General features: G+C 42.4%; 1 protein-coding gene and 5 non-coding genes across 6 annotated transcripts in view; 4 read left to right on the top strand and 2 right to left on the bottom strand.

The window, feature by feature from the left end:
* Positions 1-4,501: 4,501 nt before the first annotated feature.
* TRNAT-AGU (transfer RNA threonine (anticodon AGU)) lies at positions 4,502-4,575 on the top strand. The gene has a single exon. It is a non-coding gene; the product is annotated as a tRNA-Thr (tRNA).
* Positions 4,576-4,869: 294 nt separating this feature from the next.
* On the bottom strand, positions 4,870-4,951 carry TRNAS-UGA (transfer RNA serine (anticodon UGA)). Its single transcript has one exon. It is a non-coding gene; the product is annotated as a tRNA-Ser (tRNA).
* A 102-nt stretch (positions 4,952-5,053) lies between these two features.
* Positions 5,054-5,126, top strand: TRNAT-UGU (transfer RNA threonine (anticodon UGU)). The gene has a single exon. It is a non-coding gene; the product is annotated as a tRNA-Thr (tRNA).
* Positions 5,127-5,349: 223 nt separating this feature from the next.
* On the bottom strand, positions 5,350-5,422 carry TRNAV-CAC (transfer RNA valine (anticodon CAC)). Its single transcript has one exon. It is a non-coding gene; the product is annotated as a tRNA-Val (tRNA).
* An 83-nt stretch (positions 5,423-5,505) lies between these two features.
* LOC143806822 (sulfotransferase 1 family member D1-like) overlaps positions 5,506-9,360 on the top strand; it is a 75,595-nt gene continuing 71,740 nt past the window's right edge. The window contains exon 1 of the mRNA XM_077287758.1: positions 5,506-5,817. The gene's annotated coding sequence lies outside the window, so the exon portion shown is untranslated. The remainder of the gene's footprint in view (positions 5,818-9,360) is intronic.
* Positions 5,745-5,816, top strand: TRNAW-CCA (transfer RNA tryptophan (anticodon CCA)). Its single transcript has one exon. It is a non-coding gene; the product is annotated as a tRNA-Trp (tRNA).

Below are 9,360 nucleotides of genomic sequence, written 5' to 3'. Positions count from 1 at the left end.
ATGGGCATTGATTTGTCGTTTTCATCTGCCTTTCATCCTCAGACTAATGGCCAAACGGAGCAAACCAATTAGACGCTGGAGGCTTATTTGAGATGTTTTGTTTCTGCGGATCAGGATGATTGGGTGATCTTCTTGCCATTGGCTGAGTTTGCCCTCAATAATCGGGCTAGTTCCGCTACTTTGGTTTCGCCATTTTTCTGCAACTCTGGTTTTCATCCTCGTTTTTCCTCGGGTCATGTTGAACCTTCTGACTGTCCTGGGGTGGATTCCGTGGTGGATAGGTTGCAGCGGATTTGGAATCATGTGGTGGACAACTTGAAGTTGTCACAGGAGAAGGCTCAGCGTTTTGCCAACCGCCGCCGCGGTGTGGGTCCCCGACTTCGTGTTGGGGATTTGGTTTGGTTATCTTCTCGGTATGTCCCTCTGAAGGTTTCCTCTCCTAAGTTTAAGCCTCGCTTTATTGGTCCTTATAAAATTTTGGAAGTCCTTAATCCGGTGTCTTTTCGTTTGGATCTTCCGGTGTCATTTGCCATTCACAATGTGTTCCATAGGTCTTTGTTACGGCGGTACGTTGTGCCTGTGGTTCCTGCTGTTGACCCTCCGGCTCCGGTCTTGGTTGAGGGCGAGTTGGAGTACGTGGTGGAGAAGATCTTGGATTCTCGTCTCTCTAGACGGAGGCTTCAGTATCTGGTCAAATGGAAGGGCTATGGTCAGGAGGATAATTCCTGGGTGGTCGCCTCTGATGTTCATGCGGACGATTTGGTGCGTGCCTTTCACGCTGCTCATCCTGATCGCCCTGGTGGTCTTGGTGAGGGTTCGGTGACCCCTTCTTAAAGGGGGGGTACTGTTGTGAACTATATTTCTTGGCTCCCTCTTGTGGTCACTAGCGGTATTACACTTGGATCATCTTTCTCCAGGTTGGTACCCACCTGGTTCGTTAGGCCTTGGGTGTTCCTATTTAGACTTCCTGGAAACTCAGTCTAGTGCCTGGAATCGATGTAGTCAGTCTATGTCTGTTTGCTCCTGACTCCTGGTCTCCTGTTCTTTGCAAGATAAGCTAAGTCCTGCTTTCTTATTTTTGTTTATTCGCTTTGCTTCTATTTTGTTCCAGCTTGTTCATAATGTGATTCCTGATTTTTGCTGGAAGCTCTAGGGGGCTGATATTCTCCCCCCACACCGTTAGTCGGTGCGGGGGTTCTTGGATATTCAGCGTGGATATTTTTGTAGGGTTTTTGCTGACCGTATAAGTCTCCTTCCTATTTTCTGCTATTAATTAGTGGGCCTCTCTTTGCTAAATCTAGTTCATTCTTACGTTTGTCTTTTCTTCTTACCTCACCGTTATTATTTGTTGGGGGCTTGTATTATAACTTTGGGTCCTTTCTCTTGAGGCAAGTGAGGTCTTATTTTCTCTGAAAGGGTTAGTTAGTTCTCCGGCTGGTGCGAGACGTCTAGAATCAACGTAGGTACGTTCCCCGGCTACTTCTAGTTGTTGTGCTAGGATTAGATATACGGTCAGCCAAGTTACCACCTCCCTATGAGCTGGTTTTTGTGTTTGCGGACTTAGCTGGAACTTCTGAGATCCTCTACCACTAGGTCATAACACTAAACCTGACATTTCCCTCTCCGTGGGTGGCACCATAATAACACCCCGGCAGCAGGCGCGCTGTCTGGGTGTTATGTTTGACTCCGATCTCTCCTTCACATCCCACATACAATCTCTTGCCCGCTCATGCCGCTTACACCTAAAGAACATCTCTAGAATCCGCCCTTTTCTCACTATAGAAACAACAAAAACCCTGTCGCCCTGATCCACTCCTGCCTGGACTACTGCAACGCTCTATTAATTGGCCTCCCCCTCACTGGACTTTCCCCTCTCCAGTCTATCATTAATGCAGCAGCCAGGGTTGTCTATCTAGCTAATCGTTATTCAAACGCGTCCGCTCTTTGCCAGTCATTACACTGGCTGCCCATTCATTACAGGACACAATTCAAAGTACTTGTTCTCACCCACAAAGCTCTTCACAGTGCGGCATACCTTTACATCTCCTCCCTCATTTCTGTCTATCGGCCTAACCGACTTCTGCGCTCTGCAAATGACTTTAGACTAACCTCTGCACTAATCCGTACCTCCCACTCCCGACTCCAAGACTTCTCCCGTGCTGCGCCAATCCTCTGGAATGCTCTACTCCAAGAAATTAGGATCATCCACAATTTGCATAGTTTTAGGCGCTCCCTCAAAACACATTTGTTCAGAGCGGCCTATCATGTTCCCTAATCAGTTATTTTGTTTGTGTGTGTAGCCCATTCACTATCTCCATCTATCCCCCACCCCCTGATGATGTCTGGACAATCATTGTAAATACATCATTGTAAATACACACCTGTACTTTGCATCTCCCCACCTCTTCGAGCAGGGTCATCTTGTGTTGCTTTAATTATTGTATTGTTAACATTGTTACTTGTGACTGTTGTGTTTGAAGCTGTTAAACTGTAAAGCGCTGCGGAATATGTTGGCGCTATATAAATATTATTATTATTATTAGGAGAGCAACAGCCTACGTAGTTGAGTCTATAGATGGCCAAATGTGTCTGCCCTTACCAACCATACCGGAATGTAATCAGATTCCTGACAACAGGTCAGAGATGCCTACGCCAAAAGTGGCATCTTGTCCAATAAACACAATAGTGACGTCAGTTAACGTCAAGCAGGGAGTGTCCTGTCCTAGCAGTATAATTGCTGTCTAAAGTTTAGTCATTTTGTGCTTCAGGGTTATTGCAGGTATATTTTTCTTTCTAAATATATTAATCCTTTCTATCATTTTTGTATTGTAAGGTAACAGCACCATCTGCTGGCGATTCAATGTATACCTTCTAGTTTAGTTTGCAATGTATTATGGGAAGTTCCTAGGGCATTGTGGGATTGTTCCTGTTGCATTGTGGTCTTATTATGACACTGTGGAAGGAACAGCAGCCATTGTTCCTGTATGCTCCTGAGGAGGAACCACACCACTCGTTTTTCTGTCATGCTCCTTGTAAACAGCCTGCTCTAAGCATAGTTGGTAAGTCACTATCTATGTGTTACAGCTCTGTGTTTAAAACTACGCTTGCTGTATTAAATAGGTAATCACCCACTTGTATATTACGTCATGTTGCTGTGTATTGCAGAATATCTGTATTCTATGCACTGTAGATATATATTCTGAAATGCTCCTGTTATTGCATCTTATACTTTCACCCTTTCCTGTCACATCTACAACCAATAACAGAAGGTTATAACTTTACAGCCTCTTTTCTTAAAGACAGGGGGTTTAGCTCCAAGTCTCATTACACCGTGCTGAGGTGTATGAGGACAGCATACTCACAGATGGCGAGGTCCGGTCTGATGGACGTCTCTGGTCTTGATCTGGCACCTCCTCTCTTTTTACAATTGCCATGCACCTTCCCTTCTTTGTGTTAATGACGCATCCTACGTCATCCACACAGTGTCCTCTATTGTGCCTCTGCGCAGGCGCACTTCTATCTGCCCTGCCGAGGGGAGAGTAATGTACTCTAGTGAGCATGCGCTGGAGAGGCCAAAGAGCGCCGATGACCCGGAAGTAAAGTCGGTGCATGCGAACTACAGTATTTTGCATTTCCCGCCTGCAGGAGTGTGATGGAGAACGTTGTGTGGATGACCTAGGAAGCGTCATCCACACAAAGTCGGGAAAGGAGGACGGCATTTGGAAGAAGAGACTAGGTGCAGGATCAAGACCAGCGATGCCCATTGGACCGGACCGTAGGTCAGAATAATAAAAGATATTTTATGGAGACTGGATTGTTTTTTTTTTACAGCTTTCCAGTATGCTGTAAAAAAGACCATAATGATGGTGGCCGTACGTTGGAAACTCGATGACAGGTTCCCTTTAAAATGTGCTTCAGATCTGTAAATCAAAGAAACACTACAGGAGAGAAAAGCGCCAACAGGGTCTTATCTGAAGATTATTTCAAGTTCACAGTTTGCACTCACCTGATATTTCTAAATGTCAAAGCGTATAAACTCCTCGGAGTTTGACAGCTGCTGCAGATCCACTGACCAAAACGATGACCGAATCATAGATTTTAAAATTGGAAGACTTGTGGATATCATCTGCGCTGCTGTACAAATAACGGTCCAAGCGTGTAGAAGATAGGAAATGGTGTTTTTTTTTCTCAACGCGTTTCGAAGTCAATAGGACTTCTTCCTCAGGAGAAAGCACAGCGGCGCAGAACATATCCACAAGTCTTCCAATTTTAAAACTCAGACCTGCAAATGACACGTTCTTTGTTCTGCAGAGGAGTAAAGTATCCTTCAACAATAGAAAGTCTTATAATAGTAAATATATTACTTCAGTGGAATATAACGATCCCAGAATATAATATTACAACATCTCATCAGCTCAGCCGTACTATGTCCATGAATGTTCACAGCTTAGCTTTCGAGAACCGCTACTACATAACAAATGATGCTGCCTGGCATTCAGGTGGCGCTGTGGCTTAGTTGGTTAAAGCGCCTGTCTAGTAAACAGGAGATCCTGAGTTCGAATCTCAGCAGTGCCTTGTGTTTTTTTCCTCCACTTATTAGCAAAAAAGTACATTTTCTTAGAAATGTAATAGATAATCACATTAGAATAATTAAGCGCAATGAGCAATAAAAATGCTTTTTAATCAGCTTTATGAACCTCTTATTCTCGTTAGAAAAAATGTTTAAATGTTGGCGAGTAATATGAATGTATAAATTAATATTAAAAGCCACCATAATCTATGTACAATGGGTATTTATAAATTCTAAGTTTTACATCGCAGTGAAAATAGTTTTAGTTGCATTAAATAAATTTAAAAAAAAATTCAACTCGTAGTCGGCAGGATTCGAACCTGCGCGGGGAAACCCCAATGGATTTCAAGTCCATCGCCTTAACCACTCGGCCACGACTACCCTGTGCACAGAGCTTCTCCCAGCGCATTATAACGGGAGGGATGGGGACACTGCAGACTGCTGAAACACGAGAATCCTCCATTCTGCTGTTTTGGACAAGCAGGCTCCATAGCTCAGGGGTTAGAGCACTGGTCTTGTAAACCAGGGGTCGCGAGTTCAAATCTCGCTGGGGCCTCTTTCATAATTTTTAATTTTATTAATTTAGTTTTTTTTTTTTTCTTTACAGTGCACATTATCTTAATTTCGGAAAACATTCCAGAAATTAGATCGTGCTTGAAATATAGGATTGCGCTCATTAAAATCTTAAATGTAACGTGTTTTAGATGCGTGAATATTTTAAGACGTTGAACATTGCAGGAAAAAAAATAAATTAGTATTAAAAAAAATAAATAAATAAATGTTTCCGCCCGGTTTCGAACCGGGGACCTTTCGCGTGTGAGGCGAACGTGATAACCACTACACTACGGAAACTCCTGAAGACAGAAGGCTGACACATGACTACACAGCAATGTGTTCACAGCGGAGACAATGGCTGCAGAGAGCTCAGCCTACATGCTTGGAGTTTAGAGGAGGAGCAGATTTTATTGTGCTGGTTAATGCCAAGAAGAGATCGCTGATACAGAATCTGCAGGGATCTGTGGATCTACCGATATCACATTATAGATCTATGCCTACTTGTTACATGACACTAGGGGAGCGCGGGATCTCCCGATATATGGCTCCTACCAAAAAAAAAGACGTGCTTCACAGCCTGCACCATCTACACTGTGTGAGAACCCTCCTGCTTACAGCTGACCTCGTGGCGCAACGGTAGCGCGTCTGACTCCAGATCAGAAGGTTGCGTGTTCAAATCACGTCGGGGTCAGGTTTGATTTTATTTTTTTGTCTTAAAGTTTGATTTTAACGTTAAAATAACTATTTACCGATTTGCATAAATATTTCTCCAAGCAAAAGAATTGTGCACTGCTTATACAGCTTTCGATTACTGTGAAAGGAAGGCTCCATTTTTCAGTATTTTTAATAGTTTGTGACATCAGTCATATTTTGCTTCAATTGAGACATGTTGGGCTTTTTTTATTTTTTATAATGATACCCATTTGGGCTAGATACAATTTGATCGCTTTTTATTGAATATTTTTAGGGATGAATAATGACGGAAAAAAACACAATTTTAATACATTTTAGATTTTGTGAGACCATGCTTTTTACAGATGCGATCATGCCAAATAAGTTTAATTTTTTTTTTTTTTTTATTTACTATTAATAGGGTAAAATTGGGGAGATTTTAATTTTATTTTTTTTCTTATTTTTCTTATAGTCCCCTAGGGTCACTTTATACTAAATAATGTAATACTGTAAGGCCATGTGCACACGTAGGTTCGGGTCCCTGCGGGTTCTCCCGCAGCGGATTTGATAAATCTGCATGGCAAAACCGCTGCGGTTATCCCTGCAGATTTATCACGTTTTGTCTTGCGGTTTCCGCTGCGGGTTTTGGTTTTACTATTGATGCTGCATATGCAGCATCAATAGTAATGTTAAAAAAAAAAAAAAAATGGTTATACTCACCCTCTGACGTCCCGATCTCCTCGGCGCTGCACGCGGCGGTCCGTTTCCAAAGATGCTGTGCGAGAAGGACCTTCGTGACGTCACGGTCATGTGACCGCGACGTCACCACAGGTCCTGTTCGCACAGCAAACCTGAGACCGGACGGCCGCGTGCAGCGCTGAGAGGTGAGTATAGCATTATTTTTTATTTTAATTCTTTTTTTTACCACAAATATGGTTCACAGGGCCTGGAGGAGAGTCTCCTCTCCTCCACCCCGGGTAGCAACCGCACATTATCCGCTTACTTCCCGCATCGTGGGCACAGCCCCATGCGGGAAGTAAGTGGATCAATGCATTTCTATGTGTGCAGAATCGCTGCGATTCTGCACAAAGAAGTGACATGCTGCGGGTTGTAAACCGCTGCGTTTCTGCGCGTTTTTTCCCGCAGCATGTGCACAGCGGTTTGCGGTTTCCCATTGGTTTACATGTTTACTGTAAACGCAATGGAAACTGCTGCGGACCCGCAGCATCAAAATCGCTGCGGTTCCGCGGTAAAAACCGCAACGTGTGCACATAGCCTAAAAGGCTGCAGTCTCACAGTTTTAGAGTTTTAGCCCGCACAACCCCTTCAACAGACAAAGGTTTTCACTATATACTGCAATACTGTGGTGTATTGCAGAAAATAGTGAAAATCTTGGTATCCTATTGAAGGGGTTGTCCGGTCTTGAAGGGGTTGTGCGGGCTAAAATGAAAAGTCTGCAGTCACTCTGTGAGACTGCAGACTTTTCATTCATTCCAGTGCACACACTGCAAGGATTCGTTGGCATCAGCTGCAGGAATGGAGGTAAAGCATACGATACACAAACTCCTGGGCAGAATATGGCTAGCGGCTGCGCCACTCCCGGTTCTACCTGGAAGTATGCATATCGCATACTTGATCGCCATTCCTGGGGTGTTGAACGGTGAATCCCTGCAGCGCAGTGTGTGCACAGGGAGGATTCAATAGTCTGCAGTCACACAGTGACTGCAGACTTTTCATTTTAGACCAGACAAGCTGCCAGTCTGCAGTCACTCTGTGCATGGCAGTCATGTCACAAGTGTACGATGTGCCTACTCCCTGCCACATTCCGACTATATGGACGCAGCCTCACACAATGCAAGTGAATTGAGTGAGGACAGAAACAATCTTGTTGGAATAAGACTGGGAGTAGGTATACCACATACTTGCAGCTCCCGATGCTGTGACCGGAGAATTCTGACAGTGCACAGTACACACGATGGCTTGCCATTATAGCACCACTAGCGGTTTCATTTTGGATTGAAATTGGATTGAAGTTTATTCTCTGTCCTCCGGAGTACACGCCTGCGCAAGGCAATATTGCCTAGCGCAGGCGTGTACTCCGGAGGACAGAGAATAAACTTCAATCCAATATTGTGGCCAGCATGCAGCCAGCGGGTAAGGAAAGGATGAATCAAACACCCGAAAACCCCGCCCATATGACCCAAAACTGGTCCCGCCAAATTCAGGTGACAGGTTCCCTTTAAGTGCATTATTCATGTACCTTACCTGTCTATGAACACCATACCACTTTGGTATTTATCCTGGGTATTTGGTCTATAAGATATTTATTATTATTAACATTATTATATTTAAGAAATATACATATTATTACAAATATAATTATAGGATTGCTTGACCACGAGCTTGCACTGTGCATCCTGCACTTTATACTGCACATATGCACTTTTCCCTTTCTCCCCCTTCAAGTCTGTTCCTATTATAAAATGACAATAAAGTGTTTATAATTTTTTTCGCCATTTGGACTGTTTGATTGTTTTCTTCTGTCTTGGTATATTGGTATATATTTAATTTGACGATCAGTCCACCTTACAGTCCTATACGTAGGTATCATAATGGATGATCTTTAAATATACTTAATAACTGATAATGGTACCACTATTTCTTTTGAGCTATTTTTATTCTAAATCTCTATTTAATGTAATAATCTTATTTTTTTCCTAATATACTTTGATTAAAAATTCCTATCCTTCTTTATCTACACAATCTACGGTAACTGCTTTTTATTTTTCTACTACTTCCTTTTTGATGACGCTTTAAGAATCCCAGTGCATGCGTTATCAGGGAGGAGAGGCTGCAGTCACTTTAAAGTATATTACAGTATATTACTTTCATCCTACACTGTAATTGTGACATTAAGCAAAAATTGTTAACACCTTAGGGAACCAATAAATTCAATAAGAAAATAAATGTGTTTCTATGAAACCATATGGTGAACCCCAGTGCAACAAAAAGAAAATGAGTGGAAACCACTCAACATGTGTAGCGAGACCAACCACCAGAACTATAGACCAAACTCAAAGAAATTACTAGCACGGATATACGTTTTAAAATTATACTTTATTTGCAGCAGTTACAATATATTTTGTGTGCACATGTTTGAAGACAAAAGTAATTAGCGACATATTTAAAAAATCACCGATATATAAAAACCTAAATAGGCATAAGGGGCACCATAAAAGGATAAGATAGTATGCAGGACTCCTGTAGATAAAATATGAGTATCTTATCCTTTTATGGTGCCCCTTATGCCTATTTAGGTTTTCAAACATGTGCACACAAAATATATTGTAACTGCTGCAAATAAAGTATAATTTTAAAACGTATATCCGTGCTAGTAATTTCTTTCAGTTTGGTCTATAGTTCTGGTGGTTGGTCTCGCTAATTGTGATATTAAATAGAGTTTTGGATGAAAATAAAATTTTGTTTCGGGGCACCCTTTAAGGCTAGTTTCACATTTGCGTTTAAATCCGCAGCGTTTAAAACGCATCCGCAAGTGGTGGAAA

The sequence above is a fragment of the Ranitomeya variabilis genome, chromosome 2 (genome assembly GCF_051348905.1).
Source record: "Ranitomeya variabilis isolate aRanVar5 chromosome 2, aRanVar5.hap1, whole genome shotgun sequence".
Taxonomy (NCBI): Eukaryota; Metazoa; Chordata; class Amphibia; order Anura; family Dendrobatidae; genus Ranitomeya; species Ranitomeya variabilis.
Note: the sequence above shows the minus strand (reverse complement) of the source record. Positions and strands in the feature narration are given on the sequence as shown.